This window comes from Gastrolobium bilobum, unplaced genomic scaffold (assembly GCF_033153095.1).
Source record: "Gastrolobium bilobum isolate Gb01-03AN ecotype WA unplaced genomic scaffold, APGP_CSIRO_Gbil_v1 utg27625, whole genome shotgun sequence".
Lineage (NCBI taxonomy): Eukaryota > Viridiplantae > Streptophyta > Magnoliopsida > Fabales > Fabaceae > Gastrolobium > Gastrolobium bilobum.
Window position 1 is genome coordinate 51707 of NW_026896646.1, and position 18062 is coordinate 69768.

General features: G+C 38.8%; 1 pseudogene; it reads left to right on the forward strand.

The window, feature by feature from the left end:
• Positions 1 to 502: 502 nt before the first annotated feature.
• On the forward strand, positions 503 to 17195 carry LOC133301258 (uncharacterized; annotated as a pseudogene).
• Positions 17196 to 18062: the final 867 nt, after the last annotated feature.

Genomic DNA, 18062 nt, shown 5'->3' on the forward strand with positions numbered 1-18062 from the left:
AAATATTTTTTCCAGAATAATTTATATTTAAAAGTTTATTGAAAAAATTTAAAATAAAAAAATTCTATAATTAAAAATACTTTTTAAAAAAAAACGAACATACAAACAAATCATGTATACCAAACAAAGAAAAAAGTTATATTTACAAACTAAATTATTTATAAACTTTTACAATTAAATTTTAATCGTTGATTTTCATCAATCAAACAATTATAATTTATTGAAAATTAATAGTTAATAAATAAATATAATTCAATAATTTATCTTTATTAGAATAATAAAAATTAACAGTTAAAATTTAATTATAAAAATTTATAAACAATTTAATTTGTAAATACAATTATTCCGAGATACTCAAACTAATTAATAATATAAATAACAGGAGGGAAAACACAACGTCGTTTGGAACTGCGCTCAAAGGTGTTAGAATTGTCGTTTGAGAGGTTGTGAATAGCGAAATTGGTTGCTGTGTTGCGTTGAGAATGAGAATCTGAAACAGAAAATGGGAGAGACAAGCACCATCGTCGACGACGATTTGCTTCTCAAAAACTTCTTCGCCGAAGTCAGCGAAGTTGAGAGAGACAATGAATTTCTCAGGTCTCTCTCTCTCTCTCTGATTATGTATATGAGATTATGATTTGTTTTCGTCACTCTTTCCCTCTGTTATTTTGGTGCATGCGCTCTTTGTTACCTCTGTTAGGGTTTATATATATATATATATATATATATATATATATATATATATATATTTGATTTTTCAGGCACTTATTCCTGTATAATTAATTACTGCATGTAATGGAGGATTTTTGTTGATTATGATCACTGCATGCAGCTCCCTGAGCTGTGATCCTAATTGTAACCAATATTTTGCATTGTTTGAGTTATTAGTCTCTGGATAGTGTGGTGCTGTCTCTGCATAGGCTAGAAAGTGTGGAGGCACACAATTGGCAATGTAGTTTGTTTTTCTTGAATTTTTGAGTTTTATTTTCATAGTTAGATGTGAATCTGTGATATTAAGTTAGATTTTCATTAAAATAGGGCGAGTCTTTAGTCAACGAAAAACCACACAACACCATATGATAGTAGCTCAGTTGGTACATGAGAGCTGAGCAGGTGGGGTGGCACGTAAGAGCTGAGCAGGTGGGGTGGCACATAAGAGCTGAGCAGGTGGGGGTGAAAGCATGTGTTCAATCCTCCCAATACTATCTTTGAAAGGAGTTTAAAGTCTTAATCCTAAATCCGTTCCGAACAGGATTGCCTCCTGTGGAGGATACCTGTGGTTTATCCAAAAAAAAAAAAACACAGCATTTGGGTATGTTGTATAAATGTGTTAATGTTGATTATACCTTTGACTGTAAACGGAAAGAATTTTTTAAGCTGAATATGTTGAGAGAAGCATGAAAGGCGGTGATTATGACATCTGAAGGAAGGGGGGGGGAAATTAGCAATTGATGGTTTGTTGACAATAAAAATGGCTGAAAGATCCCGGTGAAAAAATTAAGAAGCTAGCAAAAGGGGCAAGATTGTGCAGTGGGTGGGCTTTGATTGAAAGCATATGTATTCCTCAGTTTGTAGTTTCACTTTTATACGGTTGAGTTAGGTTCTTGTAACAAAAATTTTTTGCTTTAATTTTTCCCTCAGGATTCTCTCTTGTTTTAAGCTGAATCCATTTGAGTATCTGAACCTACCATTTGATGCTTCACCAGATGATGTGAAAAAGCAGTACCGGAAGGTAACTCCTTCCTCTGGCTGAGGGCTGTTTTAACTGTTCTGTAGGCCTCTTATGACATGCTTTTGCTATTTTTCTGTAGTTGTCATTGATGGTTCACCCCGATAAATGCAAGCATCCACTGGCAAAGGAGGCTTTTGGAGGTACATATATGCATGCTTTATTATTTCTGATGCTGGCATATTCAAAGTGGATATCAATTTCGATTTTAAGTTCTGTGGCAAAAGGGTTCTTAAAAGATTTTGTATTTATTTTTTGAATGTTTGTTGTATTATTTTCTTATATGCAGCACTAGCTAAAGCCCAGCAATTATTACTAGATCAAAACGAAAGAGATTAAATTCTTAGCCAAGTTAGTTCAGCAAAAGGTTAATATAAATTTGTTTTTTTTCCCTGGCGTTAGTATGGCTTAATTTTCCAGATTATTTCATAAATGGTCTCTGTATTTTGAACTTTGAGAAAAGTGATTCTGATTTCTGAATAATTGGGAAACCTTGATTTACTATCTTCATATCTCAGGGAAGATCAAAAAAAGATGTTCTTCCTTTCTTTTTCATCTTTGCAATTTTGCATAATGTTAATACGTTATTATGGACCCTATGTCTGCTAAGTACTGTGATTTCCTCGTCCAGTGTAAAAGTTTTTGGTAGAAGTGTCTGTTCTTCGTGCTTGCTCATACATCTGTGTTGTCATGGTTGGGGAGTTAATGGCTTAATGTAATATGTGTTTGAAGCAGGGGCAGAGGGTAGTGTAGCTTGAGAGGGGCCTTCCCCCGTAATTTCAAAGCATGACTGTTTATCTGTTATTTAAATAAATAAATAAAAAATTCGCCTCCCTCAAATAAAATTTTCTCATTATGGTCCCCCTCACAATCTTCCTCTAACTCTGCCCAAGTATGAAGCTTGAAAATCCCAACTTTGTGGCATGGGGTGAAGCTTTCTTTCTTTTTCTTCTTCTTCTTCTTTTCTCTCTCTCTCTCTCTCTCTCTGTCTCTCTCTTTGCCACCATCTCTATGTTAAAGACATGTCTTCGTGTTTAGAAATTTAGGGTCATATTACAAAAATAACTTACCTTTATTTTCCCATTAATGTGGCTTGCAGAAGAAATTAAAGCAAAGAGGAAAAAGCAGTTGAAGAAAGATACAGCTTCAAAAATTAAGTCTTTGGTTGATGAGGTACGTGTAGTCTTACTAGCATTCATATCTAAGATTGTGGACATTGATCAGTTCAGAATGCTCAACCTATAATTTTAGAATGCTCCCTCCCCTCCTCTTTGTATGTGTGTTTTGTTGCTTCTTGTCTGTCTCACAGTGCCATTGTGGTTTAAATACATTGAATAATGAGGTTACCAGATTCTAATCATGCAAAATTAGTATGTTACAAATATTAAAGGGACAATATACCTTTGGTTTTTCTTTTTCAAAAGATGTATCATGTTTGCATCTCTCTCTTTTCTGCATCTCAGGGAAAATATGAGCAGCAATATGAAGAATCAGAGGAGTTCCAACAGCAGCTGAAAATGAAGGTTTGAGAACTATTAACAGAACACGAATGGAGGAGAAGAAAAATGCAAATGAGGGTATGCTCCAATTCTTGATCTCCCTATCACCCCTCTCTTTCTCCCCATGGCAAAACAAAACAAAATGGTGTGACTTGGGAAGTTTCAGTGATAAGAAAGTGAAAGTGTGATCATTAGAAGACTGCTTACCTATGCAAATTTGGCTTGGAGAGAAATTATAAACATAAGCGATTCATGTTGTGACCTTGCTTTTATTCATGATCATGTAGATATCAGAGGAGGAAGGCAGATTAAAAAGGGATGAAGAGGAACAGAAAGAGATTTGGAAAAGAAAACGTGAACATGAGGAGCAGTGGGAAGGAACAAGAGAACAGAGGGTTAGTTTTCTATGATTTCGTCTTTGACCTACATTTTATTCATCAATCAGCAATAAAGTTTTATTGATCTGACTTAAAAGGGATCTTAATTTCAATTTTTTCTAATTTGTGCCTGGGAAATGATGTCTATAATGAAGTTTAGTGCCAATGTGACAGCATATCAATTGGTAGTACTAGTAGTAATGGACATACACATATATATAAGAAAGGTATTTGAACGTAGTATGCACCTCTTCAGCCTTTATCAGTTATTCTCACTGCATGTTAAGCTTAGCCTGTCATTGAACTACACTTGCTAAAGCCCAGAGATTTAAAAGCATGAATCCCATATTGACCGTGTTTGAGTCTAAGGATCGCAGTTTATAAAGGATATCTTTACATCACAACGAGTAATAGAGCCTGGTTTGATCAGGCCCAGTATCATGTGGTTGACGCATGAGTGAGTTCCATATTGGTCAAATGTGAGACTGATAAGAACCAAACTACAAAATCAATAAAGGATAACAGAACACAAGTCTTTTGGCCTGGAAAACCCAGATTTTTTGTATATGTAATGAAGAAACAAAAAGTTACAACTGACTGGGAATTGAACTACTGATAAGAAAATTACAGAACCACAATGACATGAAGAGAAGAATGAAAATGGCCGAAAAGAAAGATAGAACAGTGAAGCAATTGAAGAGGCTTTACACTTTCCCAAGGGTCCCAATTCCAAATATTCAATTCCATATCTCCTTCAGACACCCTTTCCACTACTTAACCAACTTCATCTTAACAAACTTTAGCTGAGTCAGCAATTACAGAGTTTGTGATTCTCTGCTCCTCCTTCTATAATACACCTTAATATTAGTTGGGGTCCTAACAATACTCCCCCCACAAAAATTTGCCTTGTCCTGAAGGTGATGGTTAGCAAACGAGTGTCCTTCCCTAGGATCCCACTGCTTCAATGCATGAAGCAATATAACCTCCACCGAGATCCCATTGCCCATCTTTAATCCCAGCTAATGTTTCCATGAGATAATTTGCAGCAACCAAAAGAGCACAAGTATAAAATTCAGTCAAAGATATAGTAGCATTGTACATGGCAGAATACACCCAAATATCACTACTCTTGGGATAAATGACACATATCCACAGTTGTTCCTCAATGACACTTGCAGCACCCAGAGCAAATTCAACAATGTACTCAAAAATATCAAATAGCTCAAATATATGACAATTATAATGTATGAATGTATTGTATTCAATTGTGTATAGAACTGTACAAAAGACCTCTATTTAAAGAGGTTAAATGACCTAATGGGCAAAGCCCAAATAACCTGCTAGAATAACAAAATAATAAATAATACAATGCTATTTAATATTATATTATTTCTAACACTCCCCCTCAAGCTGGTGCATATATATCATAAGCTCCCAGCTTATTACATATATGATCTATTCGGGGATCTCTAAGAGCCTTGGTGAAAACATCTGCAAGTTGATCACTGGAATTGACAAATGTTGTTTCGATCTCTCCTGACTGAATCTTCTCTCTAACAAAGTGACAGTCAACTTCTATATGTTTGGTCCTCTCATGAAAGATTGGGTTAGAGGATGTATGCATTGCTGTTTGATTGTCACAAATGAGCTTCATGGGCTGCTGTTCACAGAGATGTAGTTCCTTAAGCAATTGTTTTAGCCAGATGAACTCACAGGTTACATTTCCCATTACCCAATATTCTGCCTCTGCACTTGACCTTGCGACCACAGTTTGCTTCTTACTCTTCCAAGAGATCAAGTTTCTCCAAGAAGAACACAATACCCCGAGGTGGATCGTCTGTTGAAGGAGAACCTGCTCAGTCAGCATCTGAATAGCTAGATACCTTTGCATTCCCTTTATTTGTGTATAATAAACCTCTTCCTGGTGCTCTTTTGATATATCGAAGAATCTTGATAATTGCATCCCAATGGGAGTCACAAGGAGAATCAAGGAATTGACTTGCCACACTAACTGCAAAAGAGATGTCTGGTCTTGTCACAGTAAGATAGTTCAACTTTCCAACTAATCGGCAATAACCTATGAAGCACCGACACTTCAAAAACCCTGACATGTCGTGTCCGACACTCCCCGACACTCCAACATGCGTTATAGAAATTCAAAAAAAAGTTCAGAGGTTGCATTGTGTTGAGTTTTTAGTTCCAACTATTAGATTCGTTGGATTACGATTACCATTTTATTGAGTTTAATATAAATATTTGGGATATCTTATGTTTCTTTGCAAAATTGATGAATATTATAAGTTTAGTTTCATTTTTTTGTTAAATTATTGAATATTAAATATAATATACACTACATAAATTAAAAATATTATTTAACATCAAAACGTGTCCTAACATGTCGAAATCTAACATTTTTTAGAATTAACGTGTCAGAGTGTCGTGTCGTATCGTATCGTATCACGTGTTCAGTGTCAGTATCGGTGCTACATAGGCGATAACGACCAGGGTCTGCCAATGGCTCCCCCTATCTGGGTAATAGCTTAACATTAGGATCCATAGATGTACCAATAGGTTTACATCCCAACATACCAGTCTCATCTAGGATATCCAGTGCATACTTCCTCTGACAAATGGAGATGCCCTGCCTAGACTGTGTCACTTCGATCCCTAAGAAATATCGAAGTCTACCAAGATCTTTGGTTTGAAACTGATTGAATAAGTACTTCTTTAACTGATCAATCCCAACTTGATCGCTGGTAGTAATAATGATGACATCAACATAGACCAGGAGATAGATGCACTGGCCAGAAGAGCTATGCCTATAGAAGACAGAATGATCGGCTTTACTTCTGATTAAGCCAAAGGATTGAACAGCAGAACTAAAGCGACTAAACCAAGCCCGAGGGGATTGCTTCAGGCCATATAAAGATTTACGAAGCTTACATACCATTCCAGAATTCTCCCCCTGAGCACAAAACATGATGGTTGCTCCATATATACTTCCTCTTGCAAGTCACCATGTAAGAATGCATTTTTGATATCAAGCTGTAGAAAAGGCCATTGATGAACGGCAGCAAGTGCAAGAAATAGGCGAACAGATGCCATCTTGGCAACAGGAGAAAAAGTATCCCCATAGTCAAGACCAAATATCTGAGTGTATTCCTTGGCCACCAAACGAGCTTTGAGGCGATCAACAGTGCCATCAGGACTAACTTTGACAGTGAATACCCATCGACAACCGACAATTGACTTTCCAGGAGGAGCATGAACAAGATCCCATGTGCCATTGGAGTGAAGTACTTGCATTCCATCATCATCGCCTGACGCCAACCCAAATAAGATAGTGCTTCACATGTGGTTTTAAGAATAGAAACAGACGAAATACTAGAAACAAAAGTAAAATATGGTGAAGAAAGTCTATCATAACTCAAGAAACTATAAAGTGGATGAGGATTACGAGTGGATCGAATACCTTTGCGAAGGGAAATGGGAGTAATCTCTGATGGAGGATCCGAAGGGGAAGAGTCGACAGCAGTAGGCGGTGAGTCAGTAAGGGTCAAATCTGCTGGAGACGCAGTCTGACGACGTTGATAGGTGAGAAAAGGACAGTCCTCAGGAATGGAGGCAAGGCCCCGCTCCTCCGGGAGAGAGTCTCTTGCAACTGGTAAAGACAAATCAAGACAAGGAACAGGAAGAACTTGATCAACTTGTGTTATCTGAGACGGGATAGAATGAAAGGGTTGTTGATCAAGGAAAGTGACATCAGCCGAGACAATATAACGCTTGAGATCAGGAGAGTAGCAACGATACCCCTTTTGAAAACGAGTATATCCAAGGAAAATACACTTGAAGGCTTTGGATGTTAATTTATCTTTTCCTAGAGTAAGATCATGAACAAAGCAGGTACATCTAAATACATGTGGAGGTAGAGGATAGGAAGGTGCTCTTGGAAATAAAACACTATGTGGAACTTCATTATTGAGTACGGAAGAAGGCATGCGATTAATGAGAAAGCAAGAAGTGATTATAGCATCTGCCCAAAGGCGAAGTGGAACATTCATATGAATTAGTAGGGTACGAGCAGTTTCAACCAGATGTCTATTCTTACGTTCGACCACTCCATTTTGTTGTGGAGTGTGTGGACAAGTGGCCTGGTGTAACGTCCCACGTTTCTCCAAAAAATTAGAAACTTCAAGAGACATATTCTTTTGCATTATCATTGCGCAAGATTTGAATAGAAGCACCAAATTGAGTATTTATTTCAACCCAAGATTTTTGATAAATTGAAAATAATTTTGAACAATTTTTCATTAAATAAACCCAAGTACAACGAGAGAAATCATCAATAAAGGTTACAAAATACTGAAAATCCAAAACAGATATTGTTCGACTCGGACCCCAAATATCATAATGAACAATAGAAAAGGGAGCATCAGCTCTTTTATTGACTCTATTAGCAAAGGAGGAGTGAGTATGCTTTCCTTGCTCACAAGACTGAAAGTTTAAAGACTTAAGACTGGATAAAAAAGGAACCATATGCTGAAGCTTGGAGAGGCTTGTATGACCCAGACGGCTGTGAATTAGCTCAGGAGATTCAGTGAGAGAACAAGCTAATGGAGAAGGTGGTGCAATCAGATAGTAGAGACCTCGTGACTCAATACCCATTCCAATCGTCTTCCGCGTACCTGGATCCTGCATAGAAAAGGATTGTTTAGAGAAGGTAACAGTACATGAAAGAGAATGAGTCAACTGACTAATAGAGATTAAATTAAAAGGAATTCCAGGTATATAATAAACAGAGTTCAAAGTTAAAAAGGGAGTTGGGTTGGCTTCCCCAATTCCATGAGCAGGAGCCTTAGTGCCATCAGCAAGAGTGATAGAGGGTAAGTTATTAAAATAAGAAAGTGAAGTGAAGAGATCCTTATTACCACAAAGGTGATGAGTAGCACTTGAGTCTATTATCCAGGGTCCAAGAGATGATTGAGTAGCACTTGAGAAGTGCCTCATAGTCAGCACTTGAAAGAGTTACCGATCCAGTAGAAGGTGGTATAGCATCAGTTTGAGCAAAGTTGGTAGTCGATGGCTTCAAATGAGGGTACTTCCTATAGCAGCGTTCTTCAAAATGCCCATGATTCTGGCAATAATTGCAACGAGGCCTCTGTCCGTGGCCACCCTGTCCGCGGTCACGTCTGGGACCGCGTCCACTATTCCAATTGGAATCACTGGCACGAGAAAAGAATGCAGTGGAATCGGTAGCTGGCACATGTGTGGGAGCTGTTGATTTATCCTTAAGATTCAGAAGGCGCTGGAAAGTGTGTGACAAGCTAGGAGTCCCAGCACTTGTTAGAATATTCTCACGAACACTTTCTAACTCTTTTGAAAGACCGGAGAGGGTCACGACCATAAAGAAGCGCTCCACCTTCTTCTTGTATGCAGAGGCATCTGCAGCATGAGGTAACATAGCTAAGAATTCTTGCATCAAAGAACGAATCTTACCAATATAAGTCTCCATTCGAGATTCTGGTGATTTGCGCAATTCCATTATCTGAGAAACAATGGAATAAAACTGCTGAATGTCATTTGTGTAGAGGTTTTTAGCTTCCTCCCTTACGTCATAGCAGGTCTCAAAAGGGATGAAAATGTCTATAATTGTCGGATCAATGGATTGCCAAGGGATACTTAGCAATTGAGCATCAACCTTTTTCCATTCAGATGTCTGATCCTTTGAAATATCGGCAGACTTAGTTGTGAGATGTTTTCCGTATCCCTGACCAGTAAACCAAATCTTAACTAAGGTAGATCAGGTCTTGTAAGTAGCAGATCTGGTCAGTTTCATCGTTGTAATGGATGGGGTAGTACTGGAGATGATGTCAGTTTTTGGATGCATTACCTGATCCCTCCATCACAAAAAATAAAAGAGATGACCAGATCTGAAAATAGGAGAGGAAGGCGAGCTATTCTGTCTCGGAATGGCCGGAAAAAGACGCGTGAACAGTACTTATACGGACACGGTGGACAGTACCTGTACAGGCGCGGGGAACAATACCTGTACTGGGTGCGGTGAACAGTGCCGCGTGAACAGTAACGTCAATGAACAGTACCACGTGAACAATGTAGAACCAAGTCGGAGGGACGCACGGCGTTAGAGGAAGGAGAAAACGCCTAAGCAGTGAGCTTAGGGTTTTAGCAGAAGCGAAAATTCCCAGAACAAAGAGCTCTGGTACCAAATTAGAATGTATGAATGTATTGTATTCAATTGTGTATAGAACTGTACAAAAGACTTCTATTTAAAGAGGTTAAATGACCTAATGGGCCAAGCCCAAATAACCTGCTAGAATAACAAAATAATAAATAATACAATGCTATTTAATATTATATTATTTCTAACAATGACCTTTGCCAAATTTTAATTCTTCAAGAAATTAACAATTTCGGGATAATGAGCACTATTGAAGGATCTATGACCTTGCCATCTAGTAAATACGCCACCATTTCTACCATAATTTTGGGAAAGTTTAATTTCATTCCTAACTTCTAGAAGGCTAGGACTTCCTTTTTTTCCCTTCCAATAAACACCCCAGTTGGACCTTTCTTGTGAATCAATAGGAATAATTTGGCTATCACCACTCAAGGAAGCACGGACACTTGTAAAAACAGGAAGAGTCGGGTCCGACACGCTCCGACACGGCGACACGCTCCGACACGCTCCGACACGGTGTCGGACACGCGGTTGACTTTTTTCGACACGTTGACCATTCCGACACGCGAATTTGACCGTGTCCGACACGGTCAAATGGCATTTTCGTAATTTTTTTTTAATTTTTTTTTTTAATTTTTTTTAAAAAAATTTATTTTTTTAAAAAGTTAAAATATATTAATAAAGCTTCCACCTGATCATATCAATTTTATCTTTTGTCTTTTTTCCCCTTAAGTAGATAAGAGATCATCTCAGCATCATTGTTGTAAATTCCTATCACGCTCTTGTTGTATCTTCTTCTCTCTAATATGATTTGATCTCTCTATCTGATATTATATATATATCTCATCCCAGTTCTTATTTTTTTATTAAAGCTTCCATCTTTATAACATGTTAATGGGTATTATTAATTTTGTTTCATTTTTTTGTTAAATTATTAAATATTAAATGAAATATACACTATATAAATTAAAAATATTATTTAATATTAAAACGTGTCCCAACGTGTCGAAATCCATAATTTTTTAAGATTGACGTGTCGGAGTGTCGTGTCGTGTCGTGTCACGTGTCGCGTGTCGTATCGGTGCTACATAGTCACCACTTGCTCTAGGTGCCAGTCACTCAAAATGACTGGAATTACCATATCCCTCCTCACAAGGTTTCCGATATATAGGATCACCAAAAGCAGAGGTAATCTATATTGCGCAAGGAACCTTTTTACAAGTACCAATTCAGCTCCATGTGAAATGCTTCCCCCAGTTGAAATCCCTTCATTTACATCAGGCAAGCCCTCCTTGTTAGACCATTCCCCTTCTTCCCTGTTAGAATAGGAAATATAATATATATAGATTTGGTTTAGATTTGTATAGATTACTTTCCTATTTGTAAATATTCTTTTCCTATTTAGTTTTGGATTAGGTGTGGGCTTCTCACTTAAGCCCATTAGGATTTCTATATATTGTAACTCTTTGTATTAGCTTAATACACAACATATTATTTTATATTCAAGTTGGTACCAGAGCTCTTTTGTTCTGGGGACCCTCACTTTCGCTTAAAACCTCATTTTCGCTTTAAAACCTAAGCCCACTGCTTAGGAGTTCTCTTTTCTTTGTCGTGCGAGGCTGTAAGCTCCTTCAGATTGATTTTCGCACGCGTCAGCATCTCTGACCGCCACCGGAACCACCGTTCGTCACTGTTCTGGCCACCGGAGATTTTTTCTGGCAAGTTTTTGAACCAGAACACCTGCGATCAGGTCCCTCTCTCTCCGGCAACCAGTTTTATGGAAGACCCACCGCCGTCGCAGCCTCCACGCGCCACCTGTCTTCTCTGCGCGTGGTGCTCACGCGCTACCTTCCACCAGCGCGTGTGCATTGTTCCGGCGTCCTTTTCCGGCCGTTCCTAGACAGAAAAGCTCGCCCTCTCCTCCTCCTTCCAGATCTGTGGTTGGTTCTTCGTGAGTCTGACTTTTTGTGTGTGCCTCTTCTTGATTTGCGATCAGATTAGTTTCTATTCACTGGATTTTGTACTCTTGTGATTTATTATAATGGCGGCATCTTCTCCTGCTCACTCGTAGATCAATTCTCACTCTCGTCCGGCCAAAAGTTCCCTAATATCATCTCCACCAATGTTGGGCCCATTACCTCTTCAAAGCTGAAGAGTTCTGTTAATTACAAGAATTGGGCCACCTCTGTTCAAGTTTGGTTCATTGGACAGGGACATGGGAACCATCTCACAACTAAATCTACTGATATTCCTAAGGAAGAAAAATCTGATTGGGAAAGGATTGACAACCAGCTTCTGAGTATCCTTTGGCAGTCTATCGATCCAATCGTCTTGCATATTTTCTATTCTTTTCAAACATGCAATGAAGTGTGGGAGGAAGCAAAACACCTCCACTAATGATGTTCAGCAGTTCTACTCTATCATGTCTCAGTTTATGGATCTGAGCAAATCATCTGACACTCAGATGGAGACATATGTTGGCAAAAGTCGATCTTGGATGCAGACATATTTGGATATGTTTCTCTACCCTACTGATCCTTCTGCATATCAAAAACAAGTGGAACGCCTCTGTATGGTTGCCACACTTTCTGGTCATCCCGAAGAATATGATAATGTCCGGGATACTATCTTGACCAGTGGGGATCCTGACCTATCAATGATGTATCATCGTCTTCTGAACCTTAATAAAAAATCTGTTCCTACATCATCTTCTGTTATTGATTCCACTGCTCTTGTTTCCCGTACTGACTTTCGCGGGAACATTGGAGGTGGTCGAGGTCGTGGTAAAGGCCAGGGAGGACGTGGTCAGCGATCTCGTTGTCATTATTGTCAGCAACTCGATCATTATGAGGAACGTTGCTACACAAAGTATCCTCACTTGCGACCCTCTAATGCTGCTAATATAGCTCAATCGGATACTACTTCAACTGGTACAGTCTCTCTGTCCTCTGAAGACTATGCAGCATTCCAGACCCTTGTCAGAAGGCTTCTCCTCAGTCTCAGCCCTCTGCTTCACCGTTGCTTGTGTTTCTCATTCTGCATCACTTAGTCCTTGGATATTTGACTCAGGTGCTACTGATCACCTTTGTGGTACTAAGGAACTCTTTTCATCTCTTACGTATTCTGATAATTTACCCTCCTTTACTCTTGTTGATGGCACTAAAGCCCCTGTTCATGGGATTGGACAAATCTGTCCAACCTCCTCATTGACCTTGACATCTATCTATTACATTCCTGACATCCATTATAACTTAAATTTTTGTTAGTAAATTGATCAACTCTCTTAATTGTATTGTTACCTTCTAAAACCATTCTGTTTTTGTGCAGGATCCGGGTACAGGGAAGACGATTGGAGTAGGCCGTGAGTCACGAAGTCTGTTCTACCTGGTTGTGCCTCGTCCTTCAGTTGCTTATTCTCTCACTGAATCTCCATAACTCATTCACAGTCGCCTTGGTCACCCTAGTCTTTCGAAATTGCAGAAGATGGTTCCTCTTTTATCCGGTCTTCAGACTTAAGATTGTCAGTCATGTCAGCAAGGGAAGCACATACGCTCCTCCTTTGCCAATCGAGTCAATAAAACGAGCTGATACTCCTTTTTCAATTATTCATTCAGATATTTGGGGTCCAAGTCGTGGTGTGTCTGTTTTAGGGTTTCGGTATTTTGTTACTTTTATTGATGATTTTTCACGTTGTACCTGGATTTATTTAATGAAAAACCGTTCTGAGTTATTTTCTATTTATTAAAAATTTTCTGCTGAGATTCATACCCAATTTGGTGCTTCTATTCGTATTTTACGTAGTGATAATGCTAAGGAATATGTTTCTATTGACTTTTCTAATTTCTTAGCCTCACAGGGTACTTTACACCAAACTACTTGTCCTCACACTCCACAACAAAATGGAGTAGCCGAACGTAAAAATAGACATCTCATTGAAACTGCACGGACTCTTCTTATTCACATGCATGTTCATCTTCACTTCTGGGCCGATGCAGTCCTTGCCTCTTGTTTTCTCATCAACCGTATGCCTTCATCTGTGCTAAATAATGACATTCCTTATAACTTGTTGCTTCTAGATGCTCCTCTCCATTCCAGATGAGCAACATATTGCTTCCATACCTGAGGGACGTCCAATTCTCACTTATCAGCGTCGTAAAACTGTGCCTCTCGTCGACTTGACCCCTGCTGACTCATTGCCCCCTGCAGTTGATTCTTCCCCTCCGGATCCTTCACCAGAGGCTCTTCCTATTGCTCAAAGAAAAGGTACACGTACTACTCGTAACCCTTATCCTCTTTATACTTTTTTGAGCTATGACCGTCTTTGTACTCCTCATTTCACCTTTGTTTCTAGTCTTTCTTCTGTTTCTATTTCTAAGACCACAGGTGAAGCATTTTCCCATCCAGGGTGGCGCCAAGCGATGCTTGATGAGATGACTGCACTTCATTCCAATGGCACTTGGGATCTTGTTTCTACTCCTCTAGAGAAGTCTATAGTTGGTTGTCGCTGGGTTTTTACTGTGAAAGTTGGACCTGATGGCCATGTTGATCGTCTCAACTCACGTTTAGTTGCAAGGGTTTTACTCAAATCTTCGGCCTTGATTATAGTGACACATTCTCTCCGGTCACTAAGATGGCGTCGGTTCGCCTGTTTCTTGCTCTTGCTATTGTTCATCACTGGGCACTCCTTTAACTTGACATCAAAAACGCTTTTCTTCCTGGTGATTTACAAGAAGTTTACATGGAGCAACCACTTGGCTTTGTTGCTCAGGGGGAGTCTGGGAAGGTGTGCCGACTTCGTAAATCCTTATATGGTCTCAAGCAGTGTCCTCAAGCATGGTTCAGTCGCTTCAGTTCTGTTGTTCAGGATTTTGGTTTAATCCGCAACAAAGTTGACCATTCTATATTTTATAGGGTCACATCTCCTAATAAGTGCATCTATTTGTTAGTCTATGTTGATGACATCATTCTCACTGGAAGTGATCAAGCTGGAATTCGTCAGTTAAAACTATTTATTCAGTCAATTTCAAACAAAAGACCTTGGGAAGCTATGTTATTTCTTGGGAATTGAGGTGGCACAATCTAGACACGGCATTTCTATCTGTCAAAGGAAATATGCCATAGATATCTTAGAAGAGACTGGTATGTTGGGTTGTAAACCAGTTGATACACTCATGGATCCCAATGTCAAATTATTGCCCGGACAGGGGGAGCCATTATCTGATCCTGGTCGTTATCGGAGGCTAATTGAGAAGTTCAATTATCTTACTGTGACTAGGCCAGACATTTCTTTTGCTGTTAGTACGGCTAGTCAGTTCCTTGATTCCCCTTGTGATTCTCATTAGGATGCTACTGTAAGGATCCTCCAATACATCAAAGGAGCACTAGGAAAAGGTTTGTTGTATTCTGATCAGGGAAATACAGAAATTTGTGGTTATTCAGATGCTGATTGGGCAGGATCACCCTCAGACAGGCGCTCTACTTCCGGTTATTGTGTCTTCTTTGGAGGAAACTTAATTTCTTGGAAGAGCAAGAAACAACTTGTTGTTGCTCGATCTAGTGCAGAAGCTGAGTATCGTGCAATGGCAATTGCTACGTGAGTTAATCTGGTTAAAGCAGTTGATTAAGGAGCTTCATCTTTGTAAACAGAAACAACCCACGTATCATGGTTTAACCAATTGCTACGTGAGTTAATCTGGTTAAAGCAGTTGATTAAGGAGCTTAGACCCAAGGAGCTTCAACTTATTGTGTCAACCTTTCAAGCTTCGAGAGGTTGAAAGGTCTGTCACAGGCAGGGTCGAAGTTGATCACGTGTTGAAGGTTTAGCAAAGATGTAGGGTTCGTCCTTGGGTCTAAGCTCTGGTTCGCGTATGGATTTCGGACAGCTTTCGGTATGAATTTAGTTTTGGGTATGGGTTTGGATCCAGGTATGGACATGTTTTCGAATTTGAAATTGAATTTTGGGTATGAGTTTAAGTTTGGGTTTGGTATGATGGGTATGGATTGAACCCTCTCTTTAGTGCAAGTTATTTTTGGGCCACTTGGTTCAAATTGAAGAATGGGCTTACAAGCCCAATCTGTGTATGAAGCAGAGATACCATTCTCTTTGGATTGGACTGGAAATAACTTGTCATAATATAACTTGACTCAATTTCAACTGTGATCTGTTTTGCCTTCCCTCCTCACCTTCACGCATCAGTAACCATCTTCCTCGATTACGATTGCATCGCTGAATGAAATCCAACCCAGACCAGTTTAGCTGCTGCTGCTTTGTCTCTTTAGGCACTTGTGTCCTTCTTCTTCCTTGGTTGCGCCACGCAGAACCCTCCGCTCTGTCAAGAAAAAACATATCTGGTGGGTCAACTAGTTCTTGCACATCTAGAACCTCCGTTTTTCTATCTTCCTCATCTCGCTCTCTGTTCACAATCCCTTCCAAGATTTTTGTGAGTCAGCAATTACAGAGTTTGTGATTCCCTCCCACCTTAATATTAGTTGGGGTCCTAACAGAGACATGGACTTTCATTTACTTTAGATGCTCTCCAGTTATAAGTCTCGCTTATAGGAGTGTGTGCTCTAAATCGCCCTGTCATTGCTATTTTTTGAATATGCTTAGCATGCATATTCATTTCACTGAGTATGTCATCAGTTCTGTTTAGCTTGTTTTTAAACCGTGGTTTGGTATTTTGTGTTTGGATTGCTTTTATTTTTTTAAATTTTTTAGCATTTATGCTTATATCACTTTGTATTACCTCAGTTCTGTTTATCTAATTTTTTCAAATTGTATTTTGTATTGCTTCTATATATTTAAGATCATCAGTAAGATTGGATAAAGCTTCTTGCACCTTTTTTGTGCATCCTAGTAACATGTTACCTTTTTACTAGCAAAAGGAAGGATAAATTATAACAATTTCGTTAGCAGGTATCCAGTTGGAGAGATTTTATGAAGGCTGGAAAGAAGGTGAGACATTAAGCTTCTGGTTGTCATATAAGCAAATATTCCATTGACACATGCCTAGGACATTGGAAATGACCAACTGCTTTACTTTATTACTTTTCCATCTGCAGACTAAAATGGGAGAAATTTGGCCCCCTAAGCTCAAGACAGAGGATCCCAACAAATCCTACGTTCAGAGGCCTGTAAAGAGAGGTTAGGTTCTGACATTTGTTGAAGGGTTCGATAGGCAACCAATCTAACTGGGAGTTCAAGAGAACTCATGCAGCATATTTATAATTGTGCTATGGGAAGCATCTCAACCTAACTGGGAGTTCAAGAGAACTCATGCAGCATATTTATAATTGTGCTATGGGAAGCATCTCCAATGGAATGTATACATGGAAGCATATTTATAATTGTGATATGGGAAGCATCTCCAATGGAATGTAAGTTATGTAGACCTCCTCAACTGAATGAAATCCCATTTGAGATGTTACACCTCAATAGGTAAGAACTTTAAGTTCTATGCCATTATTAACCTTATTGTTATTTTGGGAAAGTAGTCGTTGTGTGGAACCAATATCTACTGTTTTAAGCCCCCCCAAAAAAATAAAAAATATTCATCAAACAGCGGACGACGTAACCGTGCCCCCCAAAGTTCACCTTGAAAATAGCCTAAAATATCGGTTTAGGTTTGAAACTTACCTTACAAATTCAAACCATTAAGATCTTGTAGTGGGTTGGTTTACCCTGATTTGAAAAAAGTTATAACTTAATATCACTATGCGGTGCAGCTCAACTCACAAATACGCATAGTTCTTTCAGGTGCTGCCGCTTATCTTTATTTTGATCAAAGGACAGATGTTTTTTTGGATTTTTTTCATTCTATCTATTCATTGAATAAGTGATGATCCAGCGGTTCTTACCACTGAGTTGAGCTATTCTATGAAAGGTTTCTTTGTTTTGAATCATCCGATGACCACATTGAACTATTCATGTGACTGAGAGCCCTACAATCAAGACACAACAATGCAATTATCAAGGTGCACTATACCACTGAGCTAATAGCCCGTACTGGTTGTCTCAAATCACACACTAGTATCAAAAATCAGTCCTCGCAACTGCCAGACATTGGAGGACACGGTACTTGGTGAACCATATTTAATCCCCCAAGATTTTCACAGCATAAGGAAAAATACAAAATTATATTATCAAAATTCACACGTCTGTGTCATAAAACTTTGATTCACACAAAAATTAATTGTACAAGAAATGGATGAGGACTACACAATGCAACACCTATGATACATGGACCTCTAAGATTTCT